We start from the raw sequence: 17,932 nt of genomic DNA, 5'->3' as shown, positions 1-17,932 counted from the left end.
AATGCTGGAGAGGATGGGGAGGAGAAGGAACACTTGTACACCGTTGGTGGGACTGTAAATTAGTACAACCACTATGGAAATCCGTATGGAGTTTCCTCAAAGACTAGGCATAGAATCACCATATGCCCAGCTAGACCGCGTGTGGGTATTCATCGTGAAGAATTAAAGTCAATATCCTGCAGTGACACATGCCCACCCATGTTGATAGCTGCACAGTTCTCAGTAGCTAAACTGTGGAACCAGCCTGGGTGTCAGTCAACTGATGAATGGCGACAGAAAATGAGGTATATATACACAATGGAGTTTTATTCGACCATAAAAAAGAATGAAATTATGTCATTTGCAGGAAAACGGATGGAACTAGAGACGATTATGTTAAGTGAAATTAGCCAAACTCAGAAGGTCAAGGATTGTAGACTTTCTCTCATATGTGAGAGCTAGAGAGGAAAAGAAAGGTGGAGGTGGGGATCTCATGAAAAGCAGAGGAAAGGGACCCAGGGAGGGGAGGAGGGGATCAAGGGGAAGTGCTGAAGAGTGGCATTGGCCTAATTATCTGGGTATATTGGTGCAGGCACAAATGGGTAAGGACAAACCCCACCATGTTCAGCTACAGTGCACCAATAACAACGCGGGAAGGAATTAACTGAAATAAAAGGTGTTTTGCAGCCTCTGACTCCTGCCCCGCGTCACGCCTCCTCTTTGCCCCTTTCTGCTCTGCAGACGCCGCGTGGACGGTGGTGCGGCAAGGTGGCCCAGAGCAGGTGACCATCGGAGGCGGCCCCCATAGGCACGCACGCTCGGTGACCTTCGCCTATGTGGCCAGCGCGGGGCAGCTGCGGGCAGCGGTGGCCCTGGCAGAGCTCTGTGAGCAGCAGCTGGCTCTGCGCTGTGGCTCTGGGCGGCTCGCAAACCCACGAGGTAAGGAGGGCCCCTGCCTGGGACCGCGCTGCAGGGCGCCCTCTCAAGAGATGGATGCTCAGCGTGCAGGACTAGTGACATGTTTTTTTTTTTTTTTTTTTAAATCAAAGAAACTTTGCTAATAACAGATGCCAGTTTTGATAATTAGAGGAGAGTGGGGTTTTAGGGTGGGTGAGGGTTAACAGTTCTTTCTGGAGGACCAATCTGCCTCCCCACTCTTCAAAATCTACCCCTCAATCTGCCTGTCACGCTGGATCCCTCCCTTCAGATTGTCTCAGTAGGTCCACCTGTCACTCCCAGCCCCACCACTCCCGTATGTCGGATTCGGAATAATTACTCAAGTTATTACAAGAGTTTTCCGGCTGGTCTCTCATCCATTTCCCCCAGGTTATCTAATAGACTGTCTTCATCCTCAAAAATGCAGATTATCTCGAGGAAGCGCTGCTTGCATCATAACCTTCTGCTCTTAAGTAGATGTTTCTCCCTCCTTCTAGGGACTCTCTTACTGAACCCTTTGATGCTCCCCAATAAAGGTTTTTTTTTTTTTTTTTTTTTTTTTTTTTTTTAGCAAGTACTTTATTTTCATTAGTAAATACTGAGATTTGTCTTTATTTCTTTCTTTCTTTTTTTTTTTTTAGAAATTTAGCAATCTAAACTAGTGTAAGTTAGCAGCATAGTAAAGCCACTCTTAAAATTTTAATCTACAATCTTCTATTCAAATGCACTTAAAGGTATTGGTGTGTGACTCTCAGTTGCAGATGTGTCCTTCAGAATCACTGTCCCATACCTGTACTGCCTCCCCTAATCCCCATGGCTCCTGGTCAGTTGGCCCCCGTGGAACATTCCAGACCACAGTTCTTCTCTGTGCCAGAAATTTTCTGCTACTTTCTCTGCTTGGAATGGCCCCCTCCTGCCTTTCACCCTTGAATCTTACCTGTTGTATAGATCTATGCAATCCTCACTTGGGTCCCTTCTCAGAGTGATCTAGTCTCCTTTGAATGCCTATCATATGCTGGTTCCAGTGACTAAAAAGAGCAAAGGACTTGTTTCATCTCACATCTAAGATTGAAGTCCAAGTCTATTCTGTAGCATCTGCAGAAATTCAAGCAATTGTTTAATCTTTTTTTGAAGAGAGAGAGAGAATTTTTAATATTTATTTTTTAGTTTTCGGGGGACACAGCATCTTTGTTTGTATGTGGTGCTGAGGATTGAACCCGGGCCGCTCGCATGCCAGGAGAGCATGTTACTGCTTGAGCCACACCCCCAGCCCAATTGCTTAATCTTTTGCATCTGTTTCTTCATCAGAGACACCGAACTGATCTCATGGAGTCCTACATAAATGAGATAAACTACATAAAGTTCAGGAAATAAGTAATCCTCACTCCCAGCTCTGTAGTTTTATTCTCATTCCCAGCTCTCCAGGTTTTTATATTTATAGTTGTCATTACTAGGTTCAAGTATTTGTTAATTCATCATGGTTGAAGTTTAATCAGTGAGAAAGGTGATTATAGTAAGCCAGACCAGGACTATGGAACAAAATATACTAGATAGTTACCAGGGAAAGCCAGGCATGAGGAAGAAAGGGAATAAGTCACATGAGAGTGACCTCTAATGGAACCAGTAAACAATATTTCCGGATGTGTCAGTGAGCAAGCACAGTGTGCATGGACCAGCCTGTACCCTGTGCACTACACAGGTGTGCACAAACCCTCCCAATGGGGTTGGGATTTAATTTATGCACTCACCAGCCGTTGTCCATTTGGTTTTATTTCTAGATGCAAGATGAATTTGGAGAATGAATAATTAAAAGTGAAATAAGATGCATTTCTTAAACCACATTAGGAAAAATGTAGTGTCATTTTTCTCTGTCTTAGAGCTATTGTGGCAAAGGGGCCACTGGAGAATTTTAAATATAAACTTAACCCAGACAAACATGTAGAATGAACCTAAACCTTTCAGAAGCTCCTGATTTGGGAAGAGATGACATAGAAGGGTAACATGGGTTGAACTTTCCTTAGGATGTGAGCTCTGATCTGCTTTGCCTTATAATGTGTACAAGCAAGTCAGAAAGAACTTTAATCTGACGCCTTGCAACACTGTAAATGAAGTAACATTGGACTTTGCAAATGTCTTATACCTGTAAATTACAATTTAACTGATCTGAGGAACAGTCTGGGCTTGGAATTTTGAAAAAAATCTTCAGGTGATCTTTTGGAAACTACTGTGTTAGGGGCTAAAATAATTGAGAAAATGAAGTATTCTACTCCAGTCATTGAAAGTTTTCTGGTTTTCTTTTGAAAAAGAGCCTATAGTTTTCCCTTAGGATTTTATTGGTTTTTTAAATGAATTTTTAAAAATTTGAGCCAACTGCACATTCATACACACTTGTGAGAAATCATCAAGTGAACCTGAGTTCCTTTACCCAGTTCTCCCAGTGGTAATGTCTTGCAAAACTTCAGTGCAGTATCACAACCTTGTCAGTCAAGATACACAAGATTTCCATCGGCATGAGCCTCCTCTGGCTCAGTATCCACACCTGCTTCCACCTCCTACTCATCAGTGGTAACCCCTGGCAACCACTAATCCGTTCTCCATTTATTTTCCATTTGAAGAATGTTATATAAATGGAATCAGAAAGTAGAAACTTTGGGGATGGACTTTTTCACTCAGCATAATCCTCCTTGAGATTCATTAGAACGTTGTACCCATTATGAATGTGTGATCATCAGTGTCATTTTCCTGGGATCAAAATGGCCAAGATCACAATTGTTGGGTAATTACATGGTTAATTTTATAAAGGAAAAAAAAGGTGCCCAAGTGGTTTCTAGGGTAGCCATACTAGTTTACATTCCCCAAAATTCCACTTTATAAGACTTTGATTTCTTCCACATCCTCCTTATGCTTTAGCAAAAGTTTTACTTTTGATGAGGTCAGATTTACCATTTTTTCCCCTTTTGTGGGTTGTACATTTGCTGTTAAGTCCAAGAATTCTTTCTCTAATTCTATATCCTAAAGATTTAAAAAAATATATTTTTCTAGTGGTTTATATTTTATAGAAAATATTTTATATTTTATGTTCCACTTTGGGATGATTTTTATGTGTGTGAGAGTTTGGCCCAGTTTCCCTAATGCCATTTATTGAAAGACTGTCCTTCCTCTTTTGAATTACCATTTCAACATTGCCAGATACCACTTGGGCATGTTTGTGTGGTGGGTCTATTTCTTGATTCTTTGTCTTCAAAATCTATATGTCTACCCTGCATCAATATCACAATGTCTTGATTTCTATGTAGTAGGTGAGAATTATTCCAACCACATATATTTTCAACTAATTTGCTTAAATGCCTTGGGGAATAATTGCTGGATCTTATGGTAACGCTGGTAAGCCTATTAAGCACCAAATTGTCTTCCAAAATGTCTGGGCCATTTTATATTCCAATCAGCAATAAATGAGAGGTTCTGTTGCTTTACATCATGGCCAGCATTTGAAAAGGTCAGTGTTTGAACTTTAACCATTCTAACAAGTGTGCAGTAGTATCCCATTATTGTTTGTGTTTGCCGTTTCCTAATAACATGTGATTTTGAAGGTATCTTCATATTCTGCGTTTCATCAATAGATCTTATTTTTTTCTGGTATCTGTTCAGATCTTTTGCCTCATTCTAATTGGGTTACTTATGGAACTATTGAGTTCTACAAATTATTTGCATGTTTTAGATACAAGTCTTTTATTAGATTAGTGTTTTTCATTTTAGAAGCTTTTTAGTTTTTAAAAAATCCACTTTATAAAATTATTTTCATTGATGGGACTTTTGCTGTTGCATCTAAAAACTCATTGACACACCCAAGATCAACTTGATTTTTTCCTTTTACCTTCCAGAAGTTTTGTTGTATGGCATTTTAATTTTGATATGAAAGGTGGACAGTGCCTCGATTCACCTTGTTTTGCATGTGGATTGTTAGTTGTTCTAATACCACTTTTGCAAAAACTGTACTTTCCCCATTGAGTTGTCTTTGGTCTTTTTCAAAGTTCTGTTGATTATCTGTGTGTGGATGTATATGTAGGTCCTCTATTCTGTCCCATTGATGGGTTTATCTACTCTTTTCCCAATGCCATGCTGTCTTGAGTATTGTGGTTTTGTAGTGGGTCTTGAAGCCAGGTGCTACCAGTCCTCTGACTTTATTCATCTTCAGTAGTGTGTTGGGTATTGTCAGTCTTTGCCTTTTTAGGTAAACTTCAGAATCAGTTGTCAATATCCACAAAGGAACTTGCTGCGATTTTAATGAGGCTTGCACTAAATCTATAGATCAGTTTGGGAAGATCTTAACACTTTCACACTCTCAGTTCTTCCTATCCATGGACATGATATATCTCTCCATTTACTTAGATCCTCTCTGATCTCCTTCTTCAGAATTTTATACTTTTTTCCCCATATAGATTATGTGCCAATTTTGTTAATTTATACCTAAATATTTAACTTTTAGATCTAGTGTAAAATATGTTGTGCTTCTAATTTCATCTTCCAGTGGTATACTGTTTTATATAAGAAAGCAATCAACTGCTGTCCTGCAGTCTTGAGCTAAACACTTTCTAGTTTAGATATTTCTGCTGTTGAGTTTTTTTAGGGATTTTCTGTATAGACAGTGATGCTATTTGTGAAAAAAAAAAGAGTTTTAATTTTCCCTTATAATCTATATACTTTATTTCCTTTTTTGCTTACTATATTACCCAGAACTTCCAGTACAATGTGGAAAAGCAGTGGTGAGCAGTGATACCCTTTTCTCATTCCCAGTCTTCATTGGGAATTATCTTGTCCCTCACTTTTAGGTCTGATGCTAACTGTAGGTTTCTTTTAGATGCTCTTCACCAAGTGGATGGCATTCTCTTGTATTCCAAGTTTTCTGACAGTTTTTATTTATCACGAATGGCTATTGGATTGTATTGAGCACTTTTTCTTCATCTATTCATAGGACCATATGTTTTTTCTTCTTTAGCCTGTTGATGTGAGGAATAATGTTAATTAATTCCATGATGTTCAAGGCTTATGTGGAAATAAATCCCACTTGATTATGAGGCATAATTATTTTTGCATACTGTTGGATCCAGCTGATTAATACTTTTAAAGATTTCAATGCCTATATTTAGGAGAGATTTTTCTGCAGTTTCTCTCTTTTCTTTCTTTTTTGTTCTGTAAAATGTTTCCTAGTTTGGGTATTAGGGCAATGTGGGCCTTTTAGAATAAATTAGGAAGTATTCATTGTCCTTCTGTTTCCTGAACACATTGGGGAGAATTGGTATCATGTTAGGTAGAATTTTCTGATGAAATTATCTGGGTCTGAACCTTCTGTTTTGGAAAAATTGTTGATTCTTGATTAATTTTACTTAAATTGACAAATCTTTTCAGAGGTGCCCATTTGCATTTGAATTACCATTGATCTCTCATCTCTTGGGGGATAATCAATGCTACTTATGAGTTCTTGTTAAAGGTTATATGAGAAAAGTCATTGGTGAAGTGCCATGTATTAACTAAATAGACCTAAGAATGTAGTTTGGTCTTATTCCTAATTGGCTCAAATATAAGTTGGTGTCACTAAGTCCAGGCTGAATGAATTATGGGCAAAGTTAGTTTCCTTAAGCCTCAACAACAAAAATAAACAATAAAAAGTTTCAGTAGGAAAAAAATAATAAAATCTATCTTCTTTTCTCATAGATGCTATAACCAAGTCCTAGACATGGGTTGTTTAAAATAAGAAAAAATCATCGTCTCATATTTCTAAAGGCTAGAATTACAAAATCAAAGTGTTAACAGAAACCTGTGGCATCTGTTGGTTTGTGGACAATCTTTGACATTCCTTGGCTTGTAGATTAATCACTCCAACCTCCCAAATTTACATGATATTCTCTGTGTGTATTTTCATATCATCTTACCTCTGTGTGTGTCTAGCTCAGTGTCCATATTTACCTTTCTTTAAAAAATAAGACAAGTCACATTATATTGGAGCCTACCTTAATGATTTCATCTTAATTCAATTACCTCTACAAAGATCACATATTCAAGTTAAATTTTGAGGTATGGAAGGTTAAGACTTCAGTGTAACTTGTTTTGGGGATGTGATCCCACCCATAACATAGAGATGTCTAGATTATTCCTCCTCTAGTGAGGCTTGGTAGATTGTGTCTTTCAAGCGGTTGCTCCATTTCATATCAATAATCAAATGTGTGTGCATTGAGTTGTCCAAAATAGTCCTCTAATATTATTTGGATGTCCATCAGATCATTAGCAATGGCTTCTTTTTCATTTCCAATGTTAGAAATTTCTATCTTTCCTTCAACTCACCGATTGCTTCTTTTACTAAGAAGAAGTTTCTTAGTTTGAATCCATCCCATTTATTGATTCTTGATATTAATTCTTGTGCTATAGGAGTCTTATTAAGGAAGTCAGGGCTTAATATGACATGATGGAGATTTGGGCCTACTTTTCTTCTAATAGACATAGTGTCTCTGGTTTAATTTCTAGGTTCTTGATCTACTTTGAGTTGAGTTTTGTGCATGGTGAGTGAGAGGGGATTAGTTTCATTTTGTTGCATATGGTTTCCAGTTTTCACACCACCATTTGTGAAGATGCTATCTTTTCTCCAATGTATGTTATTGGCACCTTTGTCTAAATATAAGATAACTGTAATTATGTGGGTTAGTCTCTGTGTCCTCTATTCTGTATTATTGGTCTACAAGTCTATTTTTGGTGTCAATACCATGCTGCTTTTTTTTTTTTTTTTTTTTTTTTTTTTTTACTATTGCTCTGTAGCATAGTTTAAGGTCTGGTATAGTGATATCACCTACTTCACTCTTCTTGCTAAGGATTGCTTTAGCTATTCTGGGTCTCTTATTTTTCAGATGAATTTCATGACTGCTTTTTCTATTTCTATGAGGAATGTCATTGGGATTTTGATTGGAATTGCATTAAGTCTGTATAGTACTTTCAGTAATATGGTCATTTTGACAATATTAATTTTGCCTGTCCAAGAACAAGGGAGATCTTTCCATCTTCTAAGGTCTTCTTTAATTTCTTCCCTTAATGTTACATAGTTTTTGTTGTAGAAGTCTTTTGCCTCTTTCATTAAGTTGATTCCCAAGTATTTTATTTATTTATTTGATGCTATCGTTAAAGGAGTAGTTTCCCTTGTTTCCATTTCAGAGGATTTGTCACTGATATACAGAAATGCCTTTGATTTATGGGTATTGATTTTGTATCCTGCTACTTTTGCTGAATTCATTTACTAGTTGTAGAAGTTTTCTGGTGGAATTTTTTGAGTCTTCTAGGTATAGAATCATATCATCAGCAAATAGTGCTAATTCAAGTTCTTCCTTACCTATCTGTATCCCTTTAATTTCTTTTGTCTAATTGCTCTGGCCAGTGTTTCAAGAACTATGTTAACTATAAGTGTTAAAAGAGGGCATCCCTGACTTGTTCCAGTTTTAGAGGGAATGCCTTCAATTTTTCTCCATTTAGAATGATGTTGACCTGGGGCTTAGCATAGATAGCTTTTACAGTGTTGAGACATGTTTCTATTATCCTTAGTTTTTCTAATGTTTTGAACATGAAGAGGTGCTGTATTTTGTCGAATGCTTTTTTTTTTTGCATCTATTGAGATGATCATATGGTTCTTAGTCTATTGACGTGATTAATCACATTTATTGATTTCCATATGTTGAACATTGCATTCCTGGGATGAACCACATTTGATTGTCAAAATGTTATATTTTATCTTCATTTATTCTTTCTTTAATGCTCCTTCTTTCTTTATTTAGAGCTAATTTTCTAATCCATATCATCTATCCTCCTTCTGAGAAACTTTTTGTTTTAACATGAATGGGGAATTGTAATGAAATTCTATATAAACTATGATAATTTCCCTCCAGTTCTGGGTCCTAACCAGTTAGCCTTCCTCTTTCCTCCTTTCAGAATCTCCTGTGGTTCTTCTTGTGTGTTATCTCCAAGGTTTATCATTGTGCTTAGTCGGAAGAAGCAGGAAAAGATAAGTCTACATCATCTGGAAATTCCCCTGAAGTCTTTTGATTGTTCTCTAGAACACTTTAAGACACTTGAGCAGAACCAAAGATATTTGCTGTCTCTCAAAAAATTATTTTTTACCACTCTACAGGGGTATTTCCAGGTAAATTCATCCTTGTGCTCTAGGATATACACTTCAATCTAGGCAAGTGTAGTGGTGAAGGAATTAATGTAGCATTTCTCAAAGTAGCATTTTGAGAAAAGAATATTAAATTTTCTGAGTATCTCTTATTTCCTAGTAACAAGCTTTCAATGTATTTTTAACAGGTTCTAGATATTTACTCCTCCATCAATTTCTCAGGATTGCTTTTATTTTTTTAAATTTCTTTTGAGGGGGGTGGGAGAGTGAAAGTGAGAATGATGAATGCAGAGATCTTACCTATAAATGAATCATAATTGAGTTTTATTAAGCATTAAAGGCAGAACCTGGGATAAGTTCCAGATCTCAACTCAAGGCCCAACAATAACAACTTACAAATTTGAAAAACAGCACCAAATTACCAAGCACATTTGGGAAATTGATTGAAGCAATCCAATTCCATTTTCTTCATCCTCTAATTTTGGGATGACTGCAATTTATCTTCTCCTGCATCTTCCTCTAAGAGGGCTAACCTGCACACCTGCTTCTGTAATCATCTCAGGCTCACTGCGATGTGCATCCTGGTCCCCACCCCCAAAACATGCCTGGTCTTAACATGTGGTTCTGTAGAGCTGAGACAGTGCCCAGCTCTGTCATCTGACCACAGCCAGGGTTGGGGAGTTGGCGCTGAACATCTGCACCAGGCAGACTTGGTTTCTCAGCATCATGTTCACTTGAGACTTGAAGAAGACCTATCCATGCATTTATTTAGCCTCCAGATAAACAGTCAGTCTTTGTAATACAAGAAAAACACATATCTCAAAAATATGTGTTAAGTCCTTACAGAGGGTGCCATACCTTTCCAAAGGCCTAATGTATAGCAACTTTTCTTTTAAAAAAATATGGGGTGATAGGTCATTGTTTCTGACATTGAACTTGCTCCGGGGGCATTTGTCATCTCAAACAAATTCATCCTGGGTATATAAATTACTCTTACTGTTGTTTTGATGGCAAATGTTTTTTGAATGTTATTTTTATGGAAAATATGTGATATCCATGTACAAGTAAGTTAAGGACTCATTTCCTAATAAAATAAAAATAGATGATGGGGATTATTTAAGCCTAGAAATTGAAACACTGAGGGGAGAAACTTGGCCCATATATTTGGAAAAACCACATTTTTATTGGCAGGGGTAAAATATAGCTTCTGAAGTGAAGTGTATCTTTCTTCTCTTACACACACACACACACATACACACACACACACACACACACACACACATTTTAGACCTGGGAATAAAGGGAACTATTTTGGATGGGGGGAGGGGCAAAATAGATGTCACCTTTCTCATACTTGTCTTTCAGATGGAACACCACTGAGCTGGTGGGCTAGAAGAACCAATGGAACCCACACTTACTGGGGAGGTTCTCTGCCAGATGCACAAAAGTGCATTTGTGGATGAGAGGGGAGCTGCCTGGACGCTCAGTATCACTGCAGCTGTGATGGTGACCAGGATGAATGGTGATTTCCACATGCTGTCCCTGCACAGAAATGTAGTTTTTATTCCTCAGTCATGCGTAGTTAATTACACAGCAGGCATATTGGAACAAATAAGTAATTACATGATGCTCAAGTAATTTAAAAGTATAAGTTTGGATGAAACACCTTCAGTTAATCGAAAGATTAAATTGTCTGACCAAAGATTCACTATTTCACTGTGAATACCAGATAATGTGCTTTTTATTCTTCTTCAATTAGAAGCAATTGGTAAGTCTCCCACTCAAGTCAAGTGTCTGTCTCTGAAGTTCAGTTTAATTGAACAATCTGGCACTCATGGCAATAATTCAGAAGGTGAATTCCTCCAAAGCTTTGTCTTAAATATATTTAGGAGATAATACTATATATTTCTTAGGAATTTGTGAGTAAACATTAACATGGGAACTCCATTTACACAATGGAACTCCAAGAGGTTTTGCATAAAAGGAATCAACTATATCCCCCACCCATTTAGCTCCAGTTTGATGTAGTCAGGAGCTCATTTGAAGCAGTATATGAAAAAAAAGATAATTATGTAGACACCAATTAAAGCAAGACTTTTTCATTAAATTTCTACAGTAATTCCAATATACCAAACATTTAACATAAAATACACATATGTAAAAGGCACTCTAATAATGTAAAATGTTAAGTTATGCTCCAAGTCAATCTATAGGTATAAATTTATAGTAAATATTGTTCAAGAGTCTTTTATACATTCTCTGAAATATACATACATCATAGAATTCAACTTCTCCAAAAATCCATAAGTTATTTTGCTAGTTAGGATGATCCCTGCAGCTGTATATAATATTGTTTTATATTTATTATTATTATTTTATATTTTTGTCTTAGGACTTTTGTTTAATTATTATTCAGGGTAGAGAGAAAGCAAAACATAAGATAGTTTAAACATATCCAGGTGTGCAACTAACCCCAGTGAATGTGAGGCCACTCTGTCCATTTTGAAGTCAGACGTTAGGCATTATCATATTATATTTTTTAAAGAAACCATAGCTTGTTCACAGAAGAGAACATAAGCACCCAGTAAAGTTGAAGGTAAAGGGGTGAGACATTTTTACCAGGTAAATACAAATCAAAAGGAAGCAGGTGTAGCTGTATTAGGTCAGGCAAAGACAACCACACCGTTGGGGATAAAGTTGGACCCTATATGATGCTGATTCGTTCATGAGATGCTCCAACAAGTTTCATATGCACCATAAGAAGTATATCTAGAAAAAAAAGTGTATCAAGAAAGAATTAGCAAGGAAGCAAAGAGAAATAGAAAAATTAATCAAAATACTGGAAGATTTTAACATGACTTGGGAGAATCAGTAAGTGAAACAGGCAAGAGTATTTCAAAACTAAAGTTAAGAAAATTGACATTGCAACCATTCATTGTAGAATACACAAAAGCTCATCACATGCCAGTTACAAACACACACACACACATACACATATACACACAACAACTGATGAAAAGCTTTTAAAAAAAGGAAACAAAGCTGCCATCATTACCTATCAATGACATGACTGCCTACACAGAAAATTGAAGGTAATATAATGAAATACCACCAGGATGAATGAAGAGTTCAGTTGATACACTGAATTTGTGATCAATCAGTATTGAGAAATTACTTGAATATCTATAAAAGCATAAATTAATTAACACTGAAAGACTTAATAAAAACTATTTGTTCTGTTACAATGTAAATTTCTTTAGAATAAGTCTAATACTTTTATATTAAAATTATTGAGATTTAGAAGACAAATAAATAGATTGATTTACTACTGTCATAGATTCTATGAGTCAGTAGTAGCTTAAAGCAGTAGTCCTCAATCAAGTATGCTTTTGATACCCTGGGGAATGCTTGTTTTTTCTGAAGATAGTTTTGTGGTCACAAAGGAAGGAATGTTTCTGTGTCTTTAGTAAGTGCTAAAGGCCTTGGGAGGCTGAAGCAGGGGGATCACGAGTTCAAAGCCAGCCTCAGCAACTTAGCAAGGCACTAAGCAACTCAATGGGACCTTGTCTCTAAATAAAATATAAAAAGGGCTGGGAATGTGGCTTAGTGATAAAGAACCCCTGGTTTCAATCCCTAGTGCAAAAAAAAAAGTGCTAAACATTCTACAATGCACTATACAACCCTCATGGAGCAAAACTATGCAGTCCTTCAATAACACTGCTATTGAGAAGCCCTCTTTTAAAGATGTCATTTTTCCAAATTATTCTATAAATGTAGTGGGATTTCTAACAAATGCCAAGTGTTTTACTGATTGGTGTGGATTGCAACAAGTGGATTTTCAAATCCATATGGAAACTCAAAGAATAAGCAAGATGATTTTTAAGATGAAGATCAAGATGATGAGATGGGTCCTAGCACATATCAAGACAAATTGTATTCCAATAGTAATTAATTAATGCAGGCTGAATTGGCCAGCAGAGAGGCAAGAGGTCAATGAAACAGAAGTTGAAAAACTGGAAAGATTTTAAGATTAGTTGTGGACCATGATATGTATTTTATTACTAACCTAGTTATTAAATGTTGAGGTGGACTCAACATTTTTCCTTTTTGGCTTTTTCAACAACCCCCCAAATGTATAGCTCTACTTTGCATCAAATCAAATCTCTTGGTAAACAAATTCATGGTAGTGCTGGGATCAGAGCAGATATCAGAAAGCCTGGTGCTCCTCAGCTTTCTATGGCTGTGACCAAAGATCTGAGATGAAAACCTTAAAGGAAGAAAGGTTTATTCTGAGTCACAATTTTGGAGGTTGGGTCCATGGTTCTTAGAAGTCATGACATTTCTTAGGAAAGCATAATTTCTAGAACAATGGGAACTTTCAAGCAAAAAGTCTTTGAAAGTTCTCTTACTGAACTTTTAATAGTACTGGAAGGGGTTATCATATCTAGAAATATACTCTTCCCATGTTTACACTACCTAGAGGCTCAGTATTCCTTATCTGAAATGCCTGGGATCAGAAGTGTGTCAGATTTTGGATTTGGGGAATCTGGAATATTTGCAAATACTTAATGAGATATCTCAGGGATGAAACTCAAGTCTGAACCCTGTATACACACAGCCTAAAGGGACCTTTATACAATATTTTTAATGCATCTTTATTTTGACTTTGACCATCACAAGAGGTCTTGAGTGGAGTTTTCCACCCATGGAATCATGTTGGGACTCAAAATGTTTTATATTTTAGAGGTTTTCCCATTTTAGGTTTTCAAATTAGGACTATTTTACCTGTAGTATATATTTCAGAAAATAATAGGGAAAAAAGAAATGAAAAAACAAGTCCCAGTTGCTGAAGACATTTTAAGGAAGTCTGGTAACCATGGCAAATCTTCAATCATCTATATAAATCTGCAAAGGTTGAGATCTGCCTATACCAACAAAAAATTGGTGAAAAATATTAGCCATTTTTTATGATTGACTGGGAGCTCTCCAAAATAATGGGGGAGGGGGAGACTTAGTATCTCCTCCAATGCAACTGAGGTGCCCTACACAAGCTGTCACCTTATACAAGCTCAGTATTTTGCATGCAGCGTTAAACATCAAGAAGCTTGGAGCTTCTATGCAAAATGAGTTTTTAAAATTCCAGCATCCTTCATAAATAGCTCATAGAAGTACAGCTCCCCTACTAGACTACCTTGATGAGATGGCGATTACCAGCATGGAAATGCTGTTTTTGATGCCTGCTGTGTCCATACACAATCTCCTAAGCTGACCTACCATGTTTCCTAGGAGAACATTTCTGCTTGTCAACCATCAGTCCACTCCAGAGCTAAATGATGGTGACACTTCATAACTCATGCTCTGTTCTTTGCACAAACATCAATAACTAGGTAAGGTTATGGGATATTAGTCTGGATATGAGAAATAATCTTTCTGTATCACTAAATATTTCACATATTGCAGAGTACCTGACTTACATTAATTGATATATCTTTTATGCATTACAGATTACTTCATTTATTTACATGATGAAAATCTTAATATAGCCATTTTCTTTTATTTCTATCTTTTCCAATTTCAAGCTTTGATACCTAAAGTCTTTAATAAAAATTTACGAAAACTTTATTTTTGCCACTATGAAAGGACTTACATGATTTGATATTAATTATTCTGATCTTTGGCCATAAATCCACACCAAGGAAGGTTTTAGAAACGAGTGACTTAAGGACAAGGGTATTTATTAGATTCTATAGAGATTCTAGAGCAGGATGCGGAACCAGATTACGTACACAGTTGAGTGACACAAAATAAACATAAACAGGTTGCAAAAGAAGAGATTAATGCCATTATTTTGGACAGAGAGAATAGGAGTGGCACAGCTGTGACCAGGACCCCAGGCCCTCCCAGCGCCTGCTCCAGACCTGCTTGTAATTCTCAGTCACTCACACGTAGGAAGATGTTGATGGCCATAACTATGGTTGGAACCTAGTGCCCAGGGGGTTGTGTACTCAGGGGCACACACAGTATTTTTCCTATGTGTCCTCAATGCCTCACTCAGGGTCTGATCCATGTTTGTCCACTGGGTAGCTGGGTTCAGCATTTCACAGAACTTTCACATACATTAACCTGTGTATTACTTATAAAAGTATTCTATTTAATTCATTTTGAAATGTAGGTTTAATTTTACAATTTACAAAGTTATTGAGGAAAGAAATACCCTATAAACATAAAAGGATTTCAAATATTTAATGGTAAAATTCTGTGAAGATCTAAATCTGTAACTATTTATATCTGTGATTGATAATCACTTGAGTAGTATCCTGAGACTAATTTTTAAAGAGCAGTTATATGCTTGATTATCGTGAAAATACTATCCCGTGCTTGCAAAATGACCCCCCTTCTTGATTTGCCCCTTTTATTCTCTGTGTTCGGTGAGTTCAGGAATTGGCAAATGGATCAGGAGTTGCTAAACTACTGCTGTGAGTCACATCTGCCCACTTACCTGTTATTGTCTGGCCCATGAACTAAGAAATGTTTTACATTTTTAAGTAGTTGGAAGGAAGAGTGTTTCATGACACATCAAACTTGTTACGAAGTTCAAATTTCAGTGTCCATAATTTTTGATCACCCCACAATTATGCCCATCATTAGTGCCTGAGGCTGAGCTGAGCAATCGCAGAGGCTATGTGGCCTGCAAAGTCACAATCATTACAGAGAAACTTTGATTTCAATTTTTAACAGTTTCTGTGCTCTCAAAATGCCAAAAATGTTTGTAAGTGTTCCATTAAGTCCTGAAATGTTAGATTCAAATAAGAGATCACAGGTGACTCTGTGTGTGTGTGTGTGTCAACTGGAGTCATCTTAAGGGTCCCTTTGTGGTTTTCCAGGACCAGTGACATCACAGTCTTTTCCCAGAAGGAGTACCTGCCAGTCATTCAAGTGGTGATGACGGACAGGGGCCGGCCACCCTCTGAAGCTGTGTATACGCTGGGACCTCTGTTCTGCCAGGGGGACAGTAAGTGCTGGCAGGAGAAAAGCTTTCTTTCTATAATAACATACTTTGATTATTTAAAAAAAAAAGTAAGTAAGTGCCCTTATTTTGGCCAGAGAGAAAATTCATGGTAGTGCTGGGACCAGAGCAGATATCAGAAAGCCTCGTGCTCCTCAGCTTTCTATGGCTGTGACCAAAGATCTGAGATGAAAACCTTAAAGGGAGAAAGGTTTATTCTGAGTCACAATTTTGGAGGTTGGGTCCATGGTCACTTGGCTCTTTGCTTGGACCTGTGGCTACACAGGGCATCATGGTGGGAGAGAGAGTCAGAGGGGGCTGTTCACCTTGCCACAGCTGCACAGCAAAGAGACAGGAAGGGGCCAGGGCCCAGTACCCCTTCACGGGCACACACCACGTGATCTAACCTCCTCCACTCAGACCCACCCATAAAGACTCTACCACCTCCCAATAGTGACCCAGGCTGGGCACCCATGGGCCTTTGGGGGACATTCTAATCCACAGCATAATGGGCACAGGGATGGAACAGCACTGCATCTGTGCTAGAGATCAACGTTTCACGAGTGAACAGCCGTTGAAATCTCTCTCATCCGACATGCTCGGGACCCAAGGTGTTTTGGAAAGCGGTGTTTTGCAGACTTGGGAATGTTTGCCTGCGAGGTAGTGAGATCTCTTGCAGATGGAACCCGAGTCTAAATGACACTCGAGTTTCATGTAAACCTTATACAAATAGCCCAAAGGTAATTTTATACAATATTTTTGGTGCCCGTGCATTTTGACTGTGACCTGTCATACAAGGCCAGGTGTGGAGTTTCCCTCTTGTGGCGTCAAAAACTTTTGGATACGGAACATTTTAGATTTCAGATTTTTGGATTATGGATGCTCCACCTGTATTAGTTTACAGCGAATGAATTATCTTTATTTTAACATATTATTTGGTTGACTGGTTAATTGTTCACTTATTGTTTTTCTTATGGAACAGTCCTTAAGAAAACTATTTCCCAAATTTGTGAATAAATGAGAATGTTGGTTGATTGCCCTTATATTTTCAGGACACCTTTAACAGTATAAAAACAGTGAATGCCACTTTCTTTTCTCAGACCCTGTACACACCACATCACCATCATGGGCTCTAGTATTAGATTGTGTTTTTCCCTGCAGGATTTTCATTCAAGGTTGAATGCCATGGTCAAGGTTTTCCTCATCCGCTCATGGCTCATTGCCTCCACAGTCCCAGAATTCTTTCAAACCTGTGAGGATCCCCTGTTGCTCTAGTACATGAACTCAATATCGAGACCTCTTTCCCTAGGGGAAAGTTCCAGTGTTTTTACTCATAAGCATCGTATGCTGCTGGGCAGACATCTGGAGTATGAATTTTTACTTCTCTCCCTTAATATGAGGAGGGTTCTGCTGAGAGGTCGTCCAGTGTGGACCCTGAGCATCCCTGCATGTCCTTGCTGAGAGTGTCAGAGTGTGTGTCATCGCTGTCCCCTAATACCAGGCAGTTTCTGTGCATGTGTGGGAAACGGAGTTGCTCCAGGAGAGTACATCATCACCACCAATGTCTCACCAGTCCCCAGAGTGAAGGGCACTGGCTCCTGTCCCTCCTGTCCTCATCTCACACCAATCACATGGCTCTGTGAGATTCAGAGCCAGGCCACCATGCTCACACCGAGATGCTCATACATCTCATGGTGATATATATAATAAAGCCCTTTGACTACAACCCAGAAAGGTGTGTTTTCTCTCAGGCTCTGTGAAACTGTGGCCAGCTGCAGTGGGGGTGAGACCTCAGATGCTCCCCAGTTCTTGACCTGTCCCCCTTCAATCTCACTTGTCACCCAGAATAAGCCTCAGTC

General features: G+C 38.0%; 1 pseudogene; it reads left to right on the top strand.

Annotated features, from left to right (window-relative positions):
- The window catches only part of LOC144251444 (contactin-associated protein-like 3), a 191,887-nt pseudogene that overhangs the window by 101,518 nt on the left and 72,437 nt on the right, over positions 1-17,932 (top strand).

The sequence above is a fragment of the Urocitellus parryii genome, assembly GCF_045843805.1.
Source record: "Urocitellus parryii isolate mUroPar1 chromosome 13 unlocalized genomic scaffold, mUroPar1.hap1 SUPER_13_unloc_6, whole genome shotgun sequence".
NCBI lineage: Eukaryota > Metazoa > Chordata > Mammalia > Rodentia > Sciuridae > Urocitellus > Urocitellus parryii.
The sequence above is the reverse complement of the archived record's forward strand: the minus strand, read 5'-3'. Positions and strand labels throughout refer to the sequence as shown.